This window comes from Pelodiscus sinensis, chromosome 30 (assembly GCF_049634645.1).
Source record: "Pelodiscus sinensis isolate JC-2024 chromosome 30, ASM4963464v1, whole genome shotgun sequence".
Taxonomy (NCBI): Eukaryota; Metazoa; Chordata; order Testudines; family Trionychidae; genus Pelodiscus; species Pelodiscus sinensis.
The window spans coordinates 4345985-4353223 of record NC_134740.1 but is presented as its reverse complement, the minus strand read 5'-3'; the positions used below and the strand labels follow the sequence as shown (position 1 = coordinate 4353223).

The 7239-nt window shown below is 53.0% G+C and overlaps 3 non-coding genes across 3 annotated transcripts; 1 reads left to right on the top strand and 2 right to left on the bottom strand.

Annotated features, from left to right (window-relative positions):
• Window positions 1-2604: 2604 nt before the first annotated feature.
• On the bottom strand, window positions 2605-2677 carry TRNAV-AAC (transfer RNA valine (anticodon AAC)). Its single transcript has one exon. It is a non-coding gene; the product is annotated as a tRNA-Val (tRNA).
• A 1029-nt stretch (window positions 2678-3706) lies between these two features.
• TRNAT-AGU (transfer RNA threonine (anticodon AGU)) lies at window positions 3707-3780 on the bottom strand. Its single transcript has one exon. It is a non-coding gene; the product is annotated as a tRNA-Thr (tRNA).
• A 2523-nt stretch (window positions 3781-6303) lies between these two features.
• Window positions 6304-6467, top strand: LOC112543960 (U1 spliceosomal RNA). The gene has a single exon (XR_003087254.2). It is a non-coding gene; the product is annotated as a U1 spliceosomal RNA (small nuclear RNA).
• The last annotated feature ends 772 nt before the right edge of the window (window positions 6468-7239 follow it).

Below are 7239 nucleotides of genomic sequence, written 5' to 3'. Positions count from 1 at the left end.
GTGATGTCACTGCCACACCACCGCTGCCTTGCAGGGCTCCTGTTCTACCCCTGGCCCGCCCCTTGGCATGTTTGAGCTGCTCCCCTGTGCGGCCCTCCCACTCAGAGAGTTTGCAATCGGACCTGTCAGTGCAGAGACGGGAATAGCGATTGTGGGGCCAGTTTGTGCCAGAGCCAGCTCTAGGTTTCTTGCCACCCCAAGCAAAACTTTTTTTGGCTGACCCCTTTTTTTGTTGGCTTTTACACATTTGCACTTTCTAATTTTTTTTTTTACTGTTTAAAATTATTTAAAAATGAAAACTGAAAATTTGTAGTTAGTGAAATAAAACAGTTTCCTACTAGTGTACTCATTTCATTTTAATACAATCACAATGACCAAAACCAAATTGATAGACCAGAGAGGGAGGTCCAAAAGCCACGCTCACAGAAAATGGGCTAATAAGGAGAAGTCCTGTGGCAGCTTATAGACTAATTGATTTATTGGAGCACAAGCTTTCGTGGGCAAAAGATGAAAAGTGGGCAAAATGGGTCTTTTGCCCACGAAAGCTTGTGCTCCAATAAATCAGTTAGTCTATAAGGTGCCACAGGATTTCTGGTTGTTTATGCAGATTCAGATTAACAGATTCACAGATAATAAGGATTGTGAAATCTGTTGTGTCAAATGTATTGGTAAACTCTTGGGGGAGACTATATGGACTCAACCAAAGATGCCGGCTCTTTTGGGAGGGTTCCACTTCTTAGGTGGAGGGGTCCATGATAAAATGATAGCTATAAGAAACGTAAGTGTTGTGCATGCAGAGACACAAGGCTGAGGGGTATGAGGTGCTCAGGGCAGGAGCTGAGAACATGGGGGTGCATGCCGCAGAGTTGAGGAGTTTGAGGGGCTGAGGGCAGGGAGCCGGGGACATGGGCGGGGAGGGGCACATGGCTGAGGAGGGTTGGAAATAGTGTGTGAGGGCTTGGGGCTCAGTGACATTCTCCTTCTGGCTGGATGAGATGTTGGGGCAGGATCACTGCGGCCAAATGGTGGCCTATTCTGCCTCCCCTGTTATTATCGCTACAGAGGGGCTGTGTCTACACTGGCAACTTATTCCGGAAAATCAGCCACTTTTCCAGAATAACTTGCCAGCTGTCTACACTGGCCCCTTGAATTTCTGGAAAAGCACTGACGATCTACTGTAAGAAATCAGCTGCTTTTCCAGAAATATTATGCTGCTCTCATTCCGGCAAAAGTCCTTTTTCCAGAAAACTGTTCCAGGAAAGGGCCAGTGTAGATAGCACAGGAGTGTTTTCCTCAAAAAAGCCCCAATCACAAAAATGACAATCCGGGCTTTTTTGCGGAAAAGAGTGTCTAGATTCGCCATGGACGCTTTTCCGGAAAAAGTACTTTTCTGGAAAAGCATCCTGTGAATGTAGACACGCTTTTTCCGAAAATGCTTATAATGGAAAACTTTTCCGTTAAAAGCATGTCCAGAAAATGGGTGTAGACGTAGCCAGGGAGTGATGCCCCCTCCATCCTCTCCTATGGCCAGATGGGGGCCGGACCACGAGGCTTCTACCAGGATCGGGGTCAGGGACAGGCCTCCATTCAGGAAAGCATCGAGGAATTTGCTGAACCCCAGCTCTGTGCGGGACACAGTTCTCCATTTCAGCCCAGTTCTTGGTCTCCGGCTGCACATTACACTCTACTCTCAGCAGTGTCACTGGCTGCAGGAGACCTGCGGGAATATTTGTCTTGTGTCCCTAGAACACAGAGAGTTCCTAAAATATTCACCTGCTGCTCTGGGCACTGACCTGCCCTTTAACACTGAAGCACTATGTCTACACTGGTGGCTTCTTGCCCAAGAATATCTTGTGCAATTGTTCTTGGGCAAGTAGTCTTGTGCAAGAAAATGTCCACACTGCCATGTATGAGCTGTGCTTTCGTGCAAGAGCATCCATGGCAGTGTGGACACTCTTGCACAAGAAAGCTCTGATGGCCATTTTAGCCATAGAACTTTCTTGCACAAGAAATCCCTGCCGAGAGTCCACACTGCCCACTTGCACAAGAGCTCCTGTGCAAGAGAGCTTACACCTGTTAAAAACGAGCATAGTTCTTGTGCAAGAAGCCCTCTCTTACCGCCATACTGTAAATCTTCTTGTGCAAGAGTGGGCAGGCAGTGTGGACTCTGTGCAGATTCTTGCTCAAGAATGGCCATACTTGCACAAGAAGCCCTGAGTGTAGACATAGCCTAGTGTCTTATAGCAGGGGTGAGGAACCTATTTTAGCTGGGGGTCGCTGACCCACAAAGAAGGAAGACACTCCTCACATTCCTCTTGCACACCGCAGCATGTGGGGCCGAGGGAGAGGGGTCAGCATAGTAGATTTTCTTTGCTCCAGCCTCATGATGGGGCAACAGTAGGGCTGGATTGAGCCCCCATCATTAGGTTCCCCACCCCTTTTATAGAGCAGGGAGTTCATGTGTCTCATTCTTTTATTCTTTCCTTTCTCCCATTGCCCCAGAGGACTATTGCCTGACCCAGCATAGAAACTAAGGGTTATTCCAGTACTGAGTGGGGATTAGGAGACAAATTAACCTTGTGGGAAGGGAAGGGAAAACTAAAGTGTTTCTGCCTGGTTTTGAACCAGGGACCTTTTGCGTGTTAGGCAAACGTGATAACCACTACACCACAGAAACCAGCTACTCTTACAGCGGCAGCACCTTCCGCCTAGACACGCTCAGGTGAGCTTCAAGGCAGGTTTTTGGCCATCTCTGCTTCATTCTTTGTACTCCCCAGCCTGTCCAGGGCATGGGGCAGAAGGCGCAGATGGAACGTGCGATTCCAAACCCCTCATCTTAGGGACCGATATTCCGAGTGAGAAAAGAACAGAAAAGACCAGAGGCGGATGGGGTAACAGGGCACCTTTACCGCTGATTCTGGATCCGCCTCAGATCCCGCCTAGCTGGGATGTGAGAGAGTGAGAGACGAAGGGAGCCCAAACATGCTTCCTTATCTTAGTTAGCCCGCAGTGCAAATGCCCCTGTAGGCCACATGCGCCCTGTAGAGCCGAACGTGGCAGTGCGAGCACCCGCACACCGCACAGACAGAGCCATGGGCTGAGGAGCGTTAGCCCGCCCCTGTCTGCTTATTTACTAGAGTTTGCTGAAGTCGGTTCATTATGGAGGGGTCCTGACTAAGTGCAGAGCCCTGTGCTCATTGGAGCTCAAAGGACCAATAACTGAGAAACCCGAGAGACAGAGCAGTGTAGCTAGAGAGCCCCCTTTAGAACCTTCCAGATTGAACCACGTCTCTCTCTCTCTGATCTAGGGGCGGCAGACAATAAACCCAGGAAGGGGCTGGAGCGATGTATCCGTTCGGCTGGGAGACAAGCTACTGCCCGTCTCCCCAGGGCGGAGTCACCATCTCTGCAGACACCGCCAGGTTCCAGCTCTCGCTGCAGCTCCGCTCGCTGACAGCTGGAGACAGCGCCCCCTACTGCTACGCCAGAGGGACCAACAGTGGCACAGAGCGCAGCGGAGACCTGGCTCAGAAGGGAGGTTGTTTCTACGTAGACATGGGGCGGTGTTGATGCCCCCAGGACTTGCACTGATTGGAGCTAAATACCAGTTTATTAGGTTGCAGATCGCTCTAGCCCTGAGAGGGCATCGCCGATGGAGGCCTCTTCTGTCCGGAGCGGGATTTAAATTCTGGCAGCAAAGACTACAAAGCACCACTGGGAGTTGAACCCAGGATTTCCTGTTTACTAGACAGGCACTTTAACCAGCTAAGCCATGGCACCCGCCCTGAAAGTTTTTTTCCTTACTGTTCTACTTTATTGCCCAAGACAAAGCCTTCACAGTCCAAAGTAGAGACACTCCCCATTTCCCTCAGCACTTCCACACCTACTCGAAGATAAATCCGAATTCACCCATCCAGGTGCTCTCAATGGGCTGCTTCTGAAGGTATTGGAAGTCTCTCCAGCTTCTCTTCTCACTCCTCTCAGAGAAGCCCTAAGCACCTGCTCTTGCAATGTTAGGAGACACATGGAAATGACTTGAGGGTCACTCCTCCACACAGATAACAAAGGCTGTGCCCGGAGTGGGATCTCGCAAGTCTATACTACATCGGCTAGAACACCTGGGCTATGTCTACACTGGCCACTTATTCCAGAAAATCAGCCTTTTCCAGAATAACTTGCCAGCTGTCTACACTGGCCCCGTGAATTTCCAGAAAAGCACTGACGATCTACTGTAAGAAATCAGCCGCTTTTCCAGAAATATTATGCTGCTCTCATTCCGGCAAAAGGCCTTTTTCCAGAAAACTGTTCCGGAAAAGGGCCAGTGTAGATAGCACAGGAGTGTTTTCCGCAAAAAAGCCCCAATCGCGAAAATGACAATCTGGGCTTTTTTGCGGAAAAGAGTGTCTAGATTCGCCATGGATGCTTTTCTGGAAAAAGTGCTTTTCTGGAAAAGCATCCTGCCAATGTAGACGCGCTTTTTCTGGAAATACTTGTAACAGAAAACTGTTCCGTTAAAGCATTTCCAGAAAAGGGTGCCAGAGTAGAGGTAGCCCTGAAGATCAGCAGGATCAGGGATCAGTATTCACTGTAGCATAGACCTGCCCACAGAGAGACCCTGACAGCGGCCAGATGGGACAGGGTCAGTCTCAGAAACGTTTGTAGCTTTGCCACGTGGAATCTCCTTCTTGAGGTTTCTGCTTCAGGTTGGAAAGAGAATTTGGGGTCACATTCGTGAGCGCAAGGAGGAGACTCGGTTTAGCTTTCACAGCAACGCAATTTGAAGAGAATTGTGTGTAGGAAGGAGCAATAAAGAGGGGGCTTTCCCTGACTGACGGCAGATCTAGGGGAAACAGGACTACAAACCAGCGATAAGAGTAGGAGTCGAACCCACGTGTGCAGAGCACAATGACTGGGCCACCTCCTCGGAACCAGTTTTATTTCTTCCGAAGTACCCAAAGTCAGCGCCGCTGGGAACCCGCTGGCGGGCCAGGGACACCGGATGGGAGGGTTTGGCTTTTACTAATGTTCCCTACGCGATTCTACAACACTAAGCGCTGTCCAGAAAACCCTTAAACACCCCCTGCGCGCAGAGAGGCGGGTCGGCTATTCCCAGCCGGTCTGGGAGTGTAATGGACAGACGAGCGTGCAGCGGTCACAGGGCAGCAGCGCACAGCTCCGGCCGCGCGGGGCGGGAAGTCCCAGCCTCTGGAGGAGCGTTTCGGGGACTGGCCGCTAGTGACACTGTCTGTCTCTGCTCTGATTGCACCTGACGGCGAGACACCGGCCCCTACAGCAGCGGGGACAGTCCCAGGCGCTCGGCCCTTATCGCTTCTCTACAGCTGCTGTGTCCCCGGGACTCCCTCTCTCCTCCCTTGGCTCCCTCAGCTCCCGGCCCCGCAGCGCTTCCCGCCTGCCCCGGTCCTGTGGATTTGAGCCTCCAGGCTGCTTCCTAAGGGTCCCCAGGAGAAAGGGAATTTCCTTAGGGGCAAGCAGGCAGCGGAAAGAAACACAGACCCGGCCTGGGCACTCTCGCTCGGGTAGCTGGGAAGAGGAGTCCGCGGGGCTCGAACCCACCGCTCATTATCGTGTCTCTCCTGCTTCCAGTCGAGCTGCCCTCAGGGACCCGACCGGCCCCTCCGCAGTGCTGCTCCCTCGCGCATCCCTGCACACCGCGTCCTTGGGAACCGAGAAGCCTCGACAGAGCCTCGTCCGCCGCTGGGACCATCAATTCTCGTTCCCGTGGCCAAGTCACCACGGGCTCTGAGCTGGCTCCTGTCCCGCGTGGCTGTTGTGACGCTCTCACTGTGACGTCACTGCCTCCCGAACTGCCTTCAGCTGAGGAGTTGCAAAAGGCCCTTCTGATGTCACTACCCCCCCCCCCCCGCCTCCTTGAAGGGCTTATCACACCCATCCCCCCATAAAGCCTCTGTCAGTCTCTGGGGCAGACACCAGCCTCTCTTCCTGCCCCATCTACCCCTCCCGGGAGAAACTCCCCCTCTGGGCATCTCCCGGCCTCGTCTGTGTCCTAGGCAGGCTCCGATAGATTTTAGAGGAGGCCGCGGGCCAAGGGTCTCCCGGAGCAAATGTGTGTGCGAGTGAAGCATTGTGGGAGTAGGAGCAGGCTGACGAGCGAGTCCCTAATGTGCAAGCGGGGCTCTGGGTGGGGAATGGGGGGGCGGGGGAGGCAGCTGGCAGCAGCGGGAAGCGGTGCCGGCGGGGTTTTTTGGAGGTGCAGGTGGGAGCCACCGTGATGTGAGAGTTCGGGGCGCGTGAGGGCTGGCGGGGGCTCTGGGACAAGAGTTTATACTTACGTGGCAGGGGAAATACCACGCTCAGGAAGGTGGTTTTCCCAGGGTGAGGCCCGCCCATTGCACTGCGGGTGCACTGACTCCTGCGATTTTCTCAAATAGAGGAAACTCGACTGCACAATTTGTGGTAGGGGGGGACTGCGTGCGCGCTTTCCCCTGGTATAGTTGCTGAAAAAAAGACAATCTTCTTTCCGCGATAGGGAATTAAGCTGACATGAATAACTCTTACCTATTTTGCACCCATGCAGTTAAACAGATTCCCCCAGAACCATTCCCGGCAGTGTATAAAGCAGGGTTAATGTTTGACGCTAGGAATTGTGTTCGCTCCGCTTTGGAAGTTTTTCATCTTAAGTATCATCAGTTTATTTCCCCGCGGGGCTGGGCTCGTTGCTCGTTTTTGTTTATTTGCTTTTTCCTTGTCTGGCAGGAGAATGGTCTGACCAAAACCGCGTTTCTCCCACCTTCTTGGGAAGTTCTGATCCAAGCTGCAAGCTCCCCACCCCCACTCACCTCTGGACCCAGCTTGGATGTTGGCACCCCCGAGTAACGCAAACGTTTAAGAAAACGAAGGTCGGAAGAAACTGCCCCGGGGCGCTCTCAGGGCGGCCGAGTGATCTAACAAAGCGGCCCACTCCGGGGCCTGCCTGTCCTCTCATGGGTGTTCTGGTCTCCGAACTCAGCCGTGGGTTCAAATCCCGCTCCGGGCGCCGCCTTTGCTTCCTGTGCGGAGAAGTAACCGCATGTCCATGTCCCCCTGTCATTGCAAGGACACGCGCTTAGGAATCTGCCGGTTCGGGGCACCTGGACAGGTACGTTCTGGCTCGTTCCCCAGGAGATAGTTGGTCTTGTCTGGGCTTTGGTAGGCTGAGGGGGAGGCGGAGGGGAGAAGCGCAGCTGTGACGGCACGTTGGGGGTTCCCCGTCTCCTGCAC